This window comes from Tamandua tetradactyla, chromosome 10 (assembly GCF_023851605.1).
Source record: "Tamandua tetradactyla isolate mTamTet1 chromosome 10, mTamTet1.pri, whole genome shotgun sequence".
Taxonomy (NCBI): Eukaryota; Metazoa; Chordata; class Mammalia; order Pilosa; family Myrmecophagidae; genus Tamandua; species Tamandua tetradactyla.
In genome coordinates this window covers 26,009,492-26,027,192 of record NC_135336.1, presented here as the reverse complement: position 1 = coordinate 26,027,192, position 17,701 = coordinate 26,009,492, and the positions used below count along the sequence as shown (strand labels likewise).

Sequence of the window (17,701 nt, the reverse complement as noted above, 5' to 3'; positions counted from 1 at the left end):
GTAAGGGTGAACTTCTGGACTCTAAATTCTATACTACTGATCTATATGGCTAAATTTATGCCAGTACCATCCTGTCTTAATTACTACAGCTGAAAATAATTTTTGGAAATGAGAAATGGGTGTCTTTCAACTTTGTTCAACATTGTTTTAGCCCTCATTGTTTTACTGCTGAGTAATTTTTCTATATACAGACCAAGTTACCTGTGAATACAGTTACACTTCTTCCTTCTTAACTTGGATATCTTTTAACGAATAAAAGATAATTTTCATAGCTAGAACCTCCCCTACTAAACAGAAGTGGTGACAGTGGACATTCTTGTCCTATGATCTTAGGAGGAAAGTATCAAATCCTCACCAAAAGTATGATGTTCCCCAGCCTAAACTTGTATGCAAATCTATGAAAATCCCACAGGTAACAAGTTCCTTCCTTCCTGTCAAAAAGGGTGGATCTTGTTTTGATTATGCACATCACTAATATAAACTGCAAAAGTAATCTGACTGGTACAGATTTAGAAGAGTCAAAAGACCTTTTCTCAGGTATATCTCAGTCAAAGTGGTTTCTTTGATGAAGGAGGAACAGAAAATAGAAAGCACAGGATCAGACACTCTTGGGTTGAAAAACTCACTATAAAAAAAAATTCACAACCTCTTTCTTTCAAGACACATTAAAATTTTATGTACACGTCACTCATGTATTGCTTCCTCTGAGAATTATAAATATTACAGTAATTTGTAGCATTTGTAGCAAGCCAAGATTATGTTATGTTTTCCATTTAATCTATGTATTAATAAAAGTTTGTTATAAATATGAAATAGCATTCAGTATACTTATACAAACTCTCTAAAGGTTCCAATGTTGATTGATATTTTTCCTACTTCCCAACTATTAAAAAATAATTATTCTTGGGAGTGCGGCTGACCTGGCAGAGCCTTCTGCACCACATGCAGCAGCCTTGTTGCAAAGGCTGAGGAACTGAGAGGCAAAGGGTCGGAGCCTGGCATGGAGGCACGGAGCCCATGAGAGTGCACAGATGGGAACACAGGACTAGGAAGTAAGCCAGGCCACATTTCTTGGATGCACTACCATCACCAACGCAGCCCCGTGACTGGCAACTCACCCACACACCATGCACCTGAACAACCTCAACCGCTCCCATTCCCCACACTCCAGGTACCCCCACCTCACCAGTCCCCAGTGCACGTATCTGCCCCCCATATCCCCACCCCAAGTGCAGCCCAACCCACCTCTCCTGAGCACTACCTCCCCATCCCTGTTCCCTGCACACTTTTGCCAGTACATAAAGGTTGCGGGCACTAACCTCCAAACCTAGGCCACCCCCGCCCTCCTGCCCATAGTGTCTCACAGCCTAATCCCACCCTCCCTGAGCTCAGTGTATCCGTTTACGGCACTCTCAGGCCCACGCATGCGCAAGGCCCCCAATCACCTCATTCAGCTCTGGGAACTGCACTTTATAGCAATTCTGGAACCGTGCATGCGCACAATCCTCAGCCTCACTTCCCAACTCTGAGAAAAGTGCTAACCTGCGCAGCTGGGTCACATCTGCCCTCCATGCATGAAAGCATAATACCAACCTGCTGCCACAGCTTTACGTATACGCACAAAGGGCCCCATACTTTAGACCACTGCACACCAGGGTTATAACCCCCAACTGGTATACCAGCACAGTCACATCTTCCCTGGACAACAGGTGCCCACGTTCACAAACATCAGGGGAACATCCCTAACCTATGCCCATATCTGCCCTGAAACAAATCACCGTACTCAATGCTCCTCCCAATGCCCTGCTCCCTGCTGTCCAACCATCCCACAAACACAAGGCATTAGACTACTGAAAGAAATCAACTCCTAAAATAAATCAATCAAGATATTTACATGCGACAAAGACAGCAGAAGATCACTAAGCATTTCACAATGTAGACAGATACAGCCTGCCTAATGACCAAATTAAAACACCAGAGACATAGACGTTGGAACAACTAATCAAAGATGTTCATACAACTCTCCTTAATAAAATGTGAGATCGCAAATGGTATAAAGGAGATCAAGAAGACAGTCGAAGAACATAAAGAGGAATTTGAAAGAATACAAAAATAGGAGAAATCACAGAGATTAAAGACTCTATTGACCAAATAAAAAACATACTAGAGGCACACAATACGAGATTTAAAGAGACAGAAGAAAGAATAGGTAATATAGAGGACAGGATAATTGACTTTGAAGACTTAAAACAGTAAATAGCAAAAATAGATGGAAACAACTGAATGGGAACTCAGGGAAATGACAGACAAAACAAAGCACACAAATATAAGAAGTATTGTTATACCAGAAGGAGAAGAGAGGATTAAAGGGCTAGGAAGAATAGTTGAGGATATAATGGAAGAAAACTTTCCAACCCTCATAAAGGACATAAACATACAAGTCAAAGAAACCCAAAGAACTCTAAACAGAATAAATCAAATAGGCCTTCCCAAGTCACATACTAATCAGTCTGTCAAACGTTGAAGAGAAACACAAAATCCTGAAAGTGGCAAGAGAAAAACTATCTACTACATACAAGGGGAATCAAATAAGACTGAGTTCAGAAGCACCCTAGCACCCTGAAGGTAAGAAGGTAATGGTATGATATATTCAAGATCCTGAAAGAAGAAGACTTGCAGTCAAGAATACTGTACCAAGCCAAATTCTCCTTCAAACTTAAGGGAGAGATTAAAGTTTTCAGAGATAAAGAAGTTCTGAAAGAATCTGTCAGCAAGAGAATGGCCCTACAAGAAACAATAAAAGGAGTTCTGCTAGCTGAAAAAAATAGACAGGAGAGAAAGGTCTGGAGGATGGCACAGAATTGAAGAGTACCACTAAGGGTAATTAAATAATATAAAGAGAAAGAGGAAAAAGAAAATAGAGATCTGATAAATAAAATTAAAAAGAAAAACTGTCAGAATCAAGAAACACCTTTTCAGTAATAACTTTGAATGTTAACAGACTAAATAAACTTAACAATTAAAAGATACAAATTGGCAGAATGGATAAAGAAACATAATCCAGCTACATGCTGCTTACAAGAGACTCATCTTAGACACAAGGATACAATTAGACTGAAAGTGAAAGGATAGAAAAAAGATCTTCCATGCAAGTTGTAATCAAAAGAAAGCAGGAAAAGCTATACTAATATCAGACAAAATAGACTTTAAATGTGAAGACATCATAAGAGACAAAGAAGGACACTATATACTAATTAAAGGGTCAATTCACCAAGAAGATGTAACAATCATAAATGTTTATGCTCCCCATCAAAGAGTCACAGACTACATGCGACAGATATTGGCAAAACTGAAGGGAATGATAAAATGTTTCAACAATAATAGTAGAAGACTTCAATACACCATTCTCCTCTATAGATAGAACAAGCTGACAGAAGATCAACAAAGAAATACAGAAGTACTACTTGATAAATGAATTAGACTTAACAGACATATATAGGTCATTGCACCCCATATACTCCTCTCTAGTGCTCATGGAACATTCTCCAGGGCAGATCATATGCTGGGGCACAAAACAGGTCTTTATAAATTGAAAAATACTGAAATTATACAAAGCACTTTCTCTGATCACATGGGATGAAGATGGATCTCAATAACCACCAAAGAGCGAGAACATATGTACGTTCACAGATATATGGAAATTAAGTAATACACTCTTAAACAACCAGTGGGTCAAAGAAGAAATTGCTATAGAAATCAGTAGCTATTTGGAAATGAATGAAAATGAGAATACAACTTATCAGAAATTATGGGATGCTACAAAGGCTGTGCTGAGAGGGAAATTTATGACTTTAAAGGTCTACATTAAAAAATAAGAAAGAGCAAAAATCGAGGACTTAACAATAAACTTGAAGGAACCTGAGAAAGAACAGCAAACTAACCCCAAAGCAAATAGGAGAAAAGAAAAAAAGATTAAGGCAGAGATAAATGAATGGGAGAACAAAAGAATAATAGAAAGAATCAGTAAAACTAAAAGTTGGTTCTTTTGAGAAAATTAGTAAAACTGACGGGCCACTAGCAAGACTGACAAAGAAAAAAAGAGAAAGGATGCAAATAAACAAAATAAAAAATGAGAAAGGGTGTGTTACCATAGACCCTGAAGTAATAAAAGAAATCTTAAGAGGATACTATGAACAACTATACCCTAATAAACTAGACAACTTAGATGAATGGACAAATTCCTGGAGACAAACAAACAAGTTACATCGACTCAGAAAGAAATAGAAGATCTCAACAAACCAATCACAAGTAAAGAGATTCAATCAGTCATCAAAAATCTTCCTACAAAGAAAAGCCCAGGGCCAGATGGCATCAGAGGGGAATTTTATCAAACATTCCAGAAAGAATTAACACCAATCCTGTTCAAACTTTTCTAAAACATTGAGGAAAAAGGAACTCTACCTAACTCATCTTATGAAGCTAATATCATATTAATTCCAAAACTGGGTAAAAATGCTATAAGAAAGGACAACTGCAAGCCAATCTCCCTAATGAATACAGATGCAAAAATTCTGAATGAAATATCAGCCAATTAAACCCAACAGCACATTAAAAGAACTAGACAAATGACCAAGTGGGGTTTATACCAGGAATGCAAGGATGGTTCAACACAAGAAAATCAATTAATGTAATACAGCACATTAAGAAATCAAAAGGGAAAAATCACATGATCATCTTGATTGATGCTGAAAAAGCATTAGACAAAATTAAGCATCCTTTTCTGATAAAAATACTCCAAAAGGTTGGAATCAAAGGTTAACTACCTCAATATGAAAAAAGGGAATATATGAAAAACTAACAGCCAGAATCGTACTCAATGGAGAGAGACTGAAAGCCTTTTCCCTAAGATCAGGTACAAGACAAGGATGCCCACTGTCACTGTCACCACTATTATTCAATATTGTATGAGAAGTTCTAGTTAGAGCAATCAAGCAGGACAAAGAAATATAAGGCATTCAAATTGAAAAGGAAGAAGTAAAACTCTCATTATTTGCAGATGATATACTATATTTGAAAGATCCTGAGAAATCTGCAGCAAAGTTACTTGAGCTAATTAACAACTTCAGCAAGGTGGTGGGATACAAAATTATTGTGTAAAAATCAGCAACATTTCTATACACAAGCAATGACCAAACCATGGAGTCATTAAGCAAAACTGCATTCCAAATAGCAACTAAAAAAAGTCAAGTACTTAGAAAAGAACTTAACTAGGGATGTAAAAGAGTTATACACAGAAAATGACATAACACTGCTAAAAGAAATCTAAATAGGTGGAGATCTAAATAGGTGGAAAAACATTCCCTGCTCATGGATAAGAACACTAACTATAGTTAAGATTTCAAGTCTCCACAAATTGATCTAGAGATTCAACACAGTACCAATCAAAATTCCAAAAACCTACTTTGAAGATTTGGAAAAGCTAACTGCCAAATTCGTCTGGAAGGGAAAGAGACTCTGAATAGCTACAAGCATCCTAAAAAAGAAGAATGAAGAGGGAAAATTAACACTCCCTGACTTTAAAACCTATTATAAAGCTACAGTGGTCAAAACAGCATGGTAGTGGCACAAAGACAGAAGCACTGACTAATGGAATTAAATCGACAGTACAGAAACAGATCACTAAATCTATGGATAACTGATCTTGTAACTGATAATAAGATCCCCAAATCCTCTGAAGTGGGACAAAATAGTCTTTTCAATAATTGGCCATGGAAGAACTAGATATCAATAGCCAGTAGAATGAAAGAGGATCCCTATCTTATACCCTACACACAAATTAACTCAAAGTGGATCAAACACCTAAGTATAAGAACTAGTACCATAAAGCTTCTAAAAGAAAATGTAGGGAAACATCTTCAAGACCTACTAATAGGAGGTAGCTTCCTAAACTTTACACCTAAGCAACAAAAGAAAAAATAGATAAATGGGAACTCCTCAAAACCAAATGCTTCTGCACCTCAAAAGACTTTTTCAAAAAGGCAGAGATGTAGCCAACTCAGTGGGAGAAAATATATGGCAATCACATATCAGACAAAAGCTTGATTTGCTGTATATACAAACAAATCACACAACTCAACAACAAAAGAACAAATTATAAAATGGGCTAAAGCTATGAACAGGCATTTTTCTGAAGAGCAAATACGATGCTCAAAAGCACATAAAGAGATGCTCATTTTCACTGGCTCTAAGGGAAATGTATATCAAGACTACAATGAGATATCACCTCACACCTATAAGAATGGCTGCTATTAAACAGGAAACTATAAAATGTTGGAAAGGATGTGGAAAAACTGGGACACTTGGTTTATACCCAGATGAGCTGAAAACGACACAACAGACATTTGCACATTTGCACACCGATGTTCACAGCAGCATTATTCACAATCACCAAAAGATGGAAACAAACCACATGCCCATTAACAGACGAGAAAATGTGGTATATGCATATGATGGAATATGATGCAGTAGTAAAACAAAATGACGTCCTGAAGCATATGACAAAATGGATGAGCCTTGAGGGCATAATCTACCCACAAAAACTCATTTCTATCATTGCCTTCCCTTCTATGTGGGACATGACAACCAGGGATGAAAGTCTCCCTGGCAACGTAGGAGAGGACTCCCAGGGATGAATCCAGACCTGGCACTATGGGATCAACAATTACATCCTGACCAAATGGGGGAAAAGAAGTGTAATTAATAAAGTACCAGTGGCAGAGAGAGTTCAAACAGAGTCAAAAGGCTACTCTGGAGGTTGTTCTTACACAAGTTTCAGGCAGACCATGCTACCCATCATAACCTGCCAACCCCTAACCAGGACCATTCCAGCCAATCCTAAAGAATACCTAGGGCAACACAGAAGATTCCACAAGGGTTCCAGGCACTAGAGCAACTTTCCAGAAACCCACAACTTCCAGACAGGTTCCTGGTCCAAATAAGTCCTGAAACCTAGCCCAGTCTCTTCAGAACATCAGATAGTTCCATCTCCCTGCCAATATTAGTGACAAACCCTTCCAATATCAAAAATTTAGAACTGCCATAGCCCAAACAACCCCAATGAGAGGTACGGAAAGATCAAAGGTGATGGTGGAATTTTATATAGACGATAGGGCTTAAATAAATATGAATGCTGAATCATTAAATTGGTATCTCTTTTAGTCTTCAGTATTTTAGAGCAGCTAGAATTAAAAACCTAAAATTGTGAAATTGTAACCCGTCAAAGTCTGAAATACGTTCTACAAAAAAAGAAGGAAAAAAAGTCAATTGTGATGATAAGAAAGTATCTAAGCCCTGTAGCCTCCTATATTCTGAAGCAGCTAGAAGGAAAAATATGAGAGGGTCATATGGTAGACCATGACAAACTCTGAGATCTATCCTGTAACCACTTTTTGAAGAGTGCTTTGAAAACTATTGTTTTTTTATTTCTTTGCTTTGTTGTACTATACAATTTAAAAAGTTAGAAAAAAATTATTCTCAGAAAATATTAACCTTTTGCTGCACAAGGAAGCAGGGATTCCTTAATAAAAACAGATCCTGAAATCACAGCCATATGAATACTGCCAACCCGACAGATTCTTGCTCCTGTTTCACCTTTAAATTGTCCCTTTACATATTTTATAGATTACTCTAAAGAAAAAGAATGTATTACATTGGAGCTCTGAAATTAAGGAAAGACACAAAAGAAATAAAAATGCAATTGTGCAGAAGAATCTGTAGTTCAAAGTACAAGGAATCTTATCCCAAGAAGAGTAATCACATGCATGATTATTTGAATCAGATCCTAAAATGTAACTACCAGTAAAACAGTTTTGAGGTGACAATACCATGGAATTTCAATTTAAGTGAAAAAGTTCCTTTGCATAAATAAAATATATACCATCAAGTTAGACAATAAATAATTTTACATTGCTTACTTTGAGGAAAGTAATTATTTCAAATGGGTGTCATTATTTGCACTTAAAAGCTAAAGTGGGTCAAGTTGTCAGGAAACAACTTCTCCATGCATGAGTACACATACTTTTAAGCACACAGAAATTTAAACAAGTATAAGTTAGTAGAGATCCATAATAAAGTAATGTTTTCTTTGGTCTATGGAAAATGTTCATTTGTAAATGCAGTAGAAGTTACATTAAAAAAATAATTTTAATGGTCCCCTTTACGTATTCATTTATTTACAAAATGTTGTCATCATATCATACATGTAAAACCTATTTACTGACAGCAGTTACTATCAAGTAAAACCATAGTGTCCTATACTACTGTAGTGATATTTAACCTGGGGTTCCTGGATGGGTTTCAGAAAGTCCCCAAGTGATCTGAAATTGTACACAAAATTCTGGCATGTATGCATTTTTCTGGGTGAAAGAGTCCATTACTATTATCAGATTTCCACTGTGGTCGAGGATTTAAAAGCTATGAAGAGTTGTTGTTCTAGCCAATAATAAACATCGAAAAAGTTAAATAATAATATAAGAATAAATTATGTAATCACCTAACACAATCAATAAATATTTTGTGACTATATTTATTCCATTGGAAAACAGAAGTCAAATAATTACAAGCGCATGAGTAATATTTTTTGAATGAATCAAAGTATTACCCCTAGGAAAATTCCACAAAATGGTTTGTTTCTTAGTTTTATGATATTTTAATCCAAAATTGAACTCTGAACATAAAATGACTTTTCTTGAAATTCATGTTTGAAAATTTGGAAGGCGAGGGTGGAGTATACTATTAGTAAAACTTATAGCTTTCCCGGGTCCAGAACTTCATTCCATTTTGGGAGTTTGGAGATTATCTGTCATTTATATAAGAAAGCTAATGATGAAATCTCTAAATGAGAAAACAAATCATGTAAACTTTTCAAAGGTAATAAAGTATCACTTTACTGGAACAATATTCTTCTCAAAATCAATTACATAAACCAGAATATAATCATACAATGGAGTCTATGCAGTCATTTTTTTAAAAAAGCACTTATTTGGGTAGTTCAGTGGTTAGAATGCCCATCTTTCATATAGGACACTGGGTTCGATTCCCGAACCATGCACCCCCCCAAAAAACAAAAACAAACAAAACCAAATCATTTAGTCAAAAAATATTTCTACATGTGGGATTCATAATTAACGTTTAATTAAAAAAAAAACACAACTACAGAACAGTAAGGTGATGTGGGTTTAAACACACACACACACATATCTATAATACATAGAAAATAATATATACGAAAATTTTAATAGAAGTTATTTTTCTTGATGTGCCAGAATACGAAGTGACTATTGTATCTTCTTTGTATATGTGTGGCTGTGTATGTTTTCTCAGCCTTCTGCATTGAATATAAATTACTTCTGTAATTATATTTCTGAGAGAGGTTCACCCAAGATGTTTTATTTTTCACCATGTGTCTATAACCATCTCAGATTGTTTCCTGAGGTTTAAATGAAAAAAGAATTTAAGGAAAAAGATCTCATTATTTGAGATGTGCCTATAAAATTCTTCCTTTTAAGAATGTTTTGAGAGAAAATCCAGAGTTATTTTAATATACAGAGGCTGTCATAACAAACGCTGATCTGCTACTACTGTACATGATATCAACCTCAAAAACTGAAATACTTTTTGTTTAAATGATATTTCATGATTTTCAATTCTATTCTGTTTTATAATTTCAACTTATTCTAAAGATAATATACTTGACTTTTACTCTGAATATTCTGCAAAAGCTTTGGCCGAAGTACTGAGTACTACCTTACAAGAAGACAAGCAATGAGATTAAGAAAGTTAGCTGGAATGAGAAAAAGTTTACTCAATTCATAAAATCCTGTGTTACAAATGTTATAAATTATGGGCACGGACAGCTGAGAGACACATAAAACTTAATAAGCAACAGAGACAACAACCACACTAACTTTTCTTACTAATTCCCAAGTAATTCCAAAAACCATTTTCCAAATGAACAGACAATGCTCTAGTAGCTTAATTAAACCTTTACTGAAAAGTATTTGATACTCTGAATTTTTTGCTTAAACTCAAAGTCAGCTATCCCCAACTACTCTATAGGACTCCCAATGAGATTTTTCAAGGGAGAAAATGGAAAGAGAGAGAAAGAGCAGAATAACATGGTAACTTAGTGTGGCAGACTGCTATGACAAATATCACAAAATGGGTTGTCTTAATAAGCATTTTTTTGTCTCACGGTTATGAAGGTTAAATGTCCAACATCAAGGTCCCAATAGGCCATACTAAAGGGAGCAACTACATGTGGACAGGAAAAGACAGGAGAGGGTACTAGAGAAGAATGTAGAAAAAATTATCAGTAAGGGCAAAAAAAAAGATAAGACAACATTTAAAATATAATGGACAAAGATGAGTGTGAGTATGGCAGAATGAGGACTGGAAGGAAAGATGTAGGATAAAAACTGAGACTGTATAAGTCAGCAAAACCTATAGTGGACAATGATGGTGATAAAACGTACAAATGTAAGAATGGTTTTACATGAGGGGGAACAAATAGATGCTAACTTTCCAAGATGTTGAAGATGGGATGATGTGCTGATTTGAAAGGATTCATGTACCCCAGAAGAGCCATGATTTAATCCTAAGAAATCTCATGGAGCAACCATTTCTTTTAATCTCTATTCAGCACTAAAGGTTGGAAACTTGATCGGGTTATCTCCAAGGAGATGTGACTCAATCAACGTGGGTAATAAACTGGACTGGGTGGGTCTTGATTAGTTTACTGAAATCCTATAAAAGAAGAAACATTTTGGAGAAAGCGGGAGATTCAGAGAAAGCAGAGAAGAAAGACAGAACCACGAGAAAGCCTCAACAGAGAATGCCACAGAACCACAAAGCAGAGTCCATCAGCCAGTGACTTTTAGAGATGAAGAAGGAAAACGCCTCGCAGGGAGTAGAGAGGAAGCTAGCAGATGATGCCATGTGCCCTTCCAGCCAAGAGAGAAACCCTGACTGTGTTCACCATATGCCTTTCCACCTGAGAGAGAAACCCTGAACTTCATCGGCTTTCTTAAATTAAGATACCTTAGATTGGATATTTCTATAGACTTGCTTTAATTGGGACAATTCCAAGGCCCAAAAACTGTTAACCTGCAACTTAATAAATTCCCCTTTTTAAAAGACATTGAGTTTCTGGTATGTTGCATTCTGGCAGTTAGCAAACAAGAACAGATGATATATGAAAAAAATACAATCAATGCAAACTAGGGTCTATAATTTACAGTAACATTGTAACATGCTTCCATTATCTGTAACAAAGGCAATATATCAAAGCTAAATGTCAATAAGAGGGAAACATAAAGGAGAGGTATGGGATTCTTGGTACTGTTTCTCCTTTATAAAATTTTTTTTCTTTTTTAGTTGTCTTTTTTTTGTGGAAGAAATGAAAATGTTCTCATATAGACTGTGGTGGTGAATGCATAACAATGTGACTATACCGGGAGTCACTGAGTGTTTACTTAGGATGGATTGCATGGTGTGTGGATAAAACTGTTTAAAAAATAAATAGAAAGATACAAGTGTTGGAGGAAATGTGGAGAGAGAGAAGTACCTATTCCCTACCTGTTGGTAGGAAGTAGAATGGTGTAGCCCATCTGGAGAGCAGTGTGGTGGTCTCACAGGAGGATAAGTATAATATATAAATATATTATTAGGTATATACTTGAAAGAACTGAAAGCAGGGTCACAAATGGACATTTGTACACTGGTGTTTATGGTGGCAGTGCTTACAAATTGCAATAGTTGAAGATGCCTAAGGGTACATGAATTGATGAACTAATGAATGTTAAGGACAAACTGTGATGTATACATGCAATAGAATATTGAGCAGCTGCAAGAAGGAATCAAGTTGTGAGGCATACAATGAGGTGAATAAACCTTGAGAACATTACTTTGAATGAAATAAGCCAGAAATGAAGAAACAAATATTTTAAGGTCTCACTAATCTGGACTAACTATAACGAGCAAACTCTAGAGCACAGGTTATCAGGCGATAGAATGTGGGGAGAGATTGAGCAATCAGTGATTAAGGAGTACAGAATGTTCAATGAGGCTTTTTATAAAGGTTCCTAGATTATGAGCTTTTACATCAGTCACATCCATTTCTGCATTTTAACTATAATTTCTAAATTCTGAAACGCAGAGCTCTGTGAATAACCTGGTCACTCTCTGGAACTTTGGATATCTGTGTGACACCTGAGATTCAGAGTTAAAGTTCTGCAGGTATGAAGATCAGCATTACCCCATACAGCAAATGTTAAAGTAATTAAAAAAGAGCTCAAACTTCAGTTAGAAATATGAAAGAAGCTAATCTGGCTAGCACCAAGATAAATAAAAATACAAGATAAAGGATGATACTGACTGTGTTTTAAAACTTCAACTTCTATGTGAGAAAGGAAGATATGTTTATTTGGTACAAAATTTATATTTTTGTACGATACTATCTAATTTAACCTGTATGGTAAGTTTATTCAAACATCATTACATAGAACCTTAAATATGGAATGTGATCTTGTTATTTTGACAAGTTAATGTAGTATCCTGATATATCCCAGAGTAACCTGGGCATAAAGTAAAAAGTAGTTTCAAAGTCCCCTTAAGGGACAGGGGGAAAATGTAGAAATATTAAACTAGCCCACCTGGGGAATTTCTAACATTCTTGAACATTAGGGACTACCAATTTAATAATTCAAGCCCTTGATCTTGGGGCTTGCCCTTAGATTTGTTCCTACAAAGGAGTACCTAAGCTTACTTATAACTATGCCTAAGAGTCACCCCCAGAGAACCTCTTCTGTTGCTCAGATGTGGTCTCTCTGTCTAAACCAACTCTGCAAATAAATTCAATGCCACCCCCTCTAGGTGGGAGATGACTCCCAAGGATGAGACTGACTCTGCCATAGTGGGACTGATAATGTCTTTTTTTTACCAAAAGGGGGAAGACACATGGAACAAAATAAAGTTTCAGAAGGTAAGAGATTTCAAATAGAGATGAGAGATCATTCTGGAAGATATTCTTATGCATTAAATAGATATTCCTTTTTAGTTTTTAGTGTAGTAGAATAGCTAAAAGGAAACACCTGAAACTGTTGGAGTGCAATCCAGAGCCTTGATTCTTTATGATGAATGTATAACTATGGCTTTTACAGTAAGACCACGTGATTGTGAAAATCTCGTGTGGCACACCCTTTAGCCAGTGTATGGACAAATGATTTTTAAAAAATGACAAAAATAAATAAATAATGGGGGAAATAAGGAGTATGGGATATTTTGAGTGTTTTTTTTCCCCACTTCAATTTCCTTTTTCTTTTTTTTTTTTTAACTTTTTTTAATTGTGAAATGTAACATACATATAAAAATAGTAAATTTCCAAGTACATTTTAACAAGTGGTTATAGAATAGATTTTAAAGTTTGATATGGGTTACAGTTCCATGATTTTTTGTTTTTTCTTCTAGCTGCATACTGGAGACCAAAAGAAATTATCAATACAATGATTCAGCAGTTACACACATTTGTTAAATCCTATCCTCTTTGTTATACTCCTCCGTCTCTTTAAATAACATATACATAAAAGCAATAAATTTCAAAGCACATCACAACAATTAGTTGTAGAAAAGATTTCAGAGTTTGGTATGGGTTACAATTCTATAATTTTAGGTTTTTATTTCTAGCTGCTCTAAGGTACTGGAGGCTAAAAGAAATAACAGTATAATGAATCAGCAAACATACTCATCTGTTAAACCCAACCCTTCTCTATATAACTACTATCATCTTTGCTCTTTCTCCCACTCTCTGGGGTATCTGGGCTATGCCCATTCTAACTTTTTCATGTTGGAAGGGGCTATCCAATAATATGGGATAATATGGGATGGGGGATGGAACTAGCTGATATTCTGGAAGGGCTGGCTCCTCTGCATTTCAAGACTTATATGGTCCAGGGAACCATCTGGAGGTTGCAGGTTTTGGGAAGTTACCCTAGTACATGGAACCTTTGTAAAATCTTACATAATGCCCTAGGTGTTCTTTAGGATTGGCAGAAATGGTATCAAAAAGTTATGATAGGTAGCAGTATCTAACTGAAACATGTGTAAGAGTGACCTCCAATATAGGCTCTCAACTCTATTTGAACTCTCTCACTCACTGATTTTCCCCCTTTTTGTAGGATGGTATTCTTGATCCCAGGGTGTCAGGGCCAGGCTCATCGCTGGAGTCATCTCCCATGCTGCCAGGAAGACTTTCATCCTTGGATGCCATGTGTCACATTAGGGGAGGGCAGTGGTTTCACTTGCAGAGATGGGCTTAGAGAGAGACTGGCCACATCTGAGCAACAAAAGAGGTCCTCCAGAAGAAACTCTTAGGTTAGGTAGCCTTAGGTTAGGTAAACTAAGCTTCTCTACTATATACATAAGCTTCACAAAAGCAAGCCTCAAGATCAAGGGCTTAGCCTATTGATTTGGGTGTCCCTAATGTTTGGCACAGTACCCGGAGTTTCCCTGTGGTGAAGTTTAATAGTTCCATAATTTTTCTCTCATTTCTCCAGGAACTTCTCCAATATTTATGATGATCTGCTTATTATACTCTGGGATGTATCCAGGCATTACATTAAGCTATACAGGATTAAAGGTTCTCATTCTTATTCTGGGCTCCCTGTGTATTGGGTATTCTTCTATATTTTAATTTATTTTTTGATTAATGTAAATGTTCTAAAATTGATTGTGGTGATGAATGCACAAATGTATGATGATACTGTGAACCATACTTTGGATGATTATTTGGCATGTGAATATACTTCAAGAAAATCGCATTTTAAAAAAGCTAACTGCACAATTTCATTCTTTCAGTCTACAACATAGATTCAATTTACAACTTAGATCATGAACATTGACATCAAGATTGATTACAAATTTTTATTTCAATGAGATGTTATATTCAAGGAACAGATACTGGCAATAATCAGATCAATAAGATTTCGAGCTATACTAAACACACACAAAGAGGAAACACCCATGATGTTTCTAACACCCTCCATGCAATAAGACTTACGGCTATATCAAACTTACACATACCGTCTATTAACCTCCATGAGATCTTTCATTTCAGGTCACAAAATGGGTGTCAAAATAATTCTGGGCAGCCATTCTCAAGATGTAAGAGGGACCTAGAAGCTGGGGATATCTCCAAGTACTCTGGGATGCTTGGGAGCCCTTCTAATACCATTATCTTATTCTCAAAACATCTTTAAACAGTAATCTTGAAATTACAGTAGGGTGATGATGTTCCTTAAATATAAATGCAAAATGACAAGAATGACACATAAATGAGAAGAGTAGCTTTTTTACAGAGTTAGCTTGCTACTATAAACTGATTAAGGATCAAACTGCAGCAAACAAACCCTAAAGAAAAATGAATTCTTTAGCCAATAAAAATCTGATAGTTTCTACTACAATCTATTAAGTAGGTAGTAAAGACCATTAGCAGAAAATGAATTACAAATATTGGCAAAAATAGAGCAAAGCTCTTGACTTATGGGTCCACAGAAGGTAAGACAGCAGGCATAAACTATGGATTTACACCTAGACATAGATATCTACTTAAATTCCAGAGCAATTTCATTTGGATAATGTAGTAATTAAAATTAATGAATCAATCATCACAAAATTCTAAGATATAATCCATAGAGAAATGATTCATTTTTAATCAGCCAAACATATCTGATAAACAGAATAGCAAAATGCCCAGAAAACTATAGTATATTAAGTCAAAGCCTAAGGATATAAGAAATGCTGAATAGTTGTATTAGAGGAGAGGTCAGGAAACTACAGTATACTGCCTTTATAAGGTATACAACAATTTTTTACAGATGACCATTTGCAATCAATTTAATGATAGGTAACATTAACTTGAAATCCAATTAACAGAAACATTATACCCCCCCAAAAAACTTAACTCCTATAGCAGACATGTATTACAAAAAATTGTACTCAATTATATTTTGAATTTCATCAACAAAATTTTGTAGAAATATGGTTTCTCCTTTGTCCTAAGTCTATACAATATCCTTGATTTTGCCTTTTAATCCACAAAGCCTAAACATTTTACCATCTAGCTCTTTACAGAAAAAGTATGCTTACCTCTGTACTAGAGAGTAAACTATTCAAATTTATCTGAGTGTAGTACAGAAATCAGAAACAAGGCCATTCTATTGTACAAAGACTAAAGGTTCAGCCTGAAACTAGACAGCGGTTACCAACAACAAAAAGACTGCTAATACCATATTGTGCTCAGCTGCAAATCATGCAAAAGTAAAGAAGAATAAGGAAGAACACTGATTACATACTGACATCTGGGAAATTCACCTTTGAACAAAAGAAAACTTACACTGTTAAAGAATCAAGTACAAGGACTTAAATAACTAGTAATCACAGTCCTGTGTTCAACTGGTGGAAGCTATGTGGGAGTTATGGGTCATCATAAGGAAAACAATATTCAAGCTGTATGTGCTGGTTTGAGTCTGTGGTGGACCCCAGAAAAGCCATGCCCTTTAATCCTCATTCAATATTGCTGGGTGGGAGCATTTTGATTGTTTCCATGAAGATGTGATCCGCCCAATTGCGGGTGGTAACTTTTGATTAGATGATTTCCATGGAGATGTGTTTCCACCCACTGAAGGTGGAGTTGCTTACTGGAATCCTCTAAAAGAGGAAACATTTTGGAGAGAGTCCTTTTTGGCAGAGCCACGTGAAAGCCAGCAGACGCCGCCATGTTCACCATGTGTCCTTCCAGGTGAGAGAGAAACGTGAACATCCTTGGCCTTCTTGAACCATGGTATCTTTCCCCAGATGCTTTTGATTGGACAGTTCTATATACTTGTTTTACTTGGACATTTTCTAGGCCTTAGAATTGTAAACTAGCAACTTATTAAATTCCGCCGTTCCGTTTCTAGTATATTGCATTCTGGCAGCTAGCAAACCAGAACACTGTACAAATTCAGAATGGGCTCTATCTCAAAGTAGTAATCGTACACTGGAAGTTTTCAAGAAAAGACTAGAAAACCATCTGTCAAAATCTAACTAAGAAAGTTCTTTTGCAGGGCGAAGATTAATCTACAAAACCTCTAAGAACATTTTCAATTTCATGATCCTATGAAGCATCCGGGAAAACAAGAGTAAAGCCAAAAGACAGTGAGGGTGCTATTACTTTGGTCAAACTGAAACCTTATAAAGAACCAACATATATATATATATATTAAAGGGATGGTGGATTCCTTTATAATCTTAAATATTAATACTTGCATTAATCTTTCATTTCATAAACACTTACATATTGAATAAATACAAGTATCTCATATGTGCTTAGCAGAGCTATTAGGAGCAGAGTATATAAAGAGTAAAAACAAGAGTTAGCCATTGCTTTTATTCAGTTTATATAGTTTAGCGAAATTTTATACTCTAATTCTGTTTCAATTACTCTATTTCTCAAAAGATCTTTTTTCTTTAGGTTAAAAATAACATACATACAAAAAAGCAATAAAATCTCAAAGCACATCACAACAATTAGTTGTAGAACAGATTTCAGAGCTTGGTATGGGTTACAATTCCACAATTTTAGGTTTTCCTTCTGGCTGCTCCAAGA

The 17,701-nt window shown here is 35.8% G+C and overlaps 1 protein-coding gene across 5 annotated transcripts in view; it reads right to left on the bottom strand.

Annotated features, from left to right (window-relative positions):
* GSK3B (glycogen synthase kinase 3 beta) overlaps nt 1-17,701 on the bottom strand; it is a 283,540-nt gene that overhangs the window by 63,575 nt on the left and 202,264 nt on the right. The window lies entirely within an intron of this gene.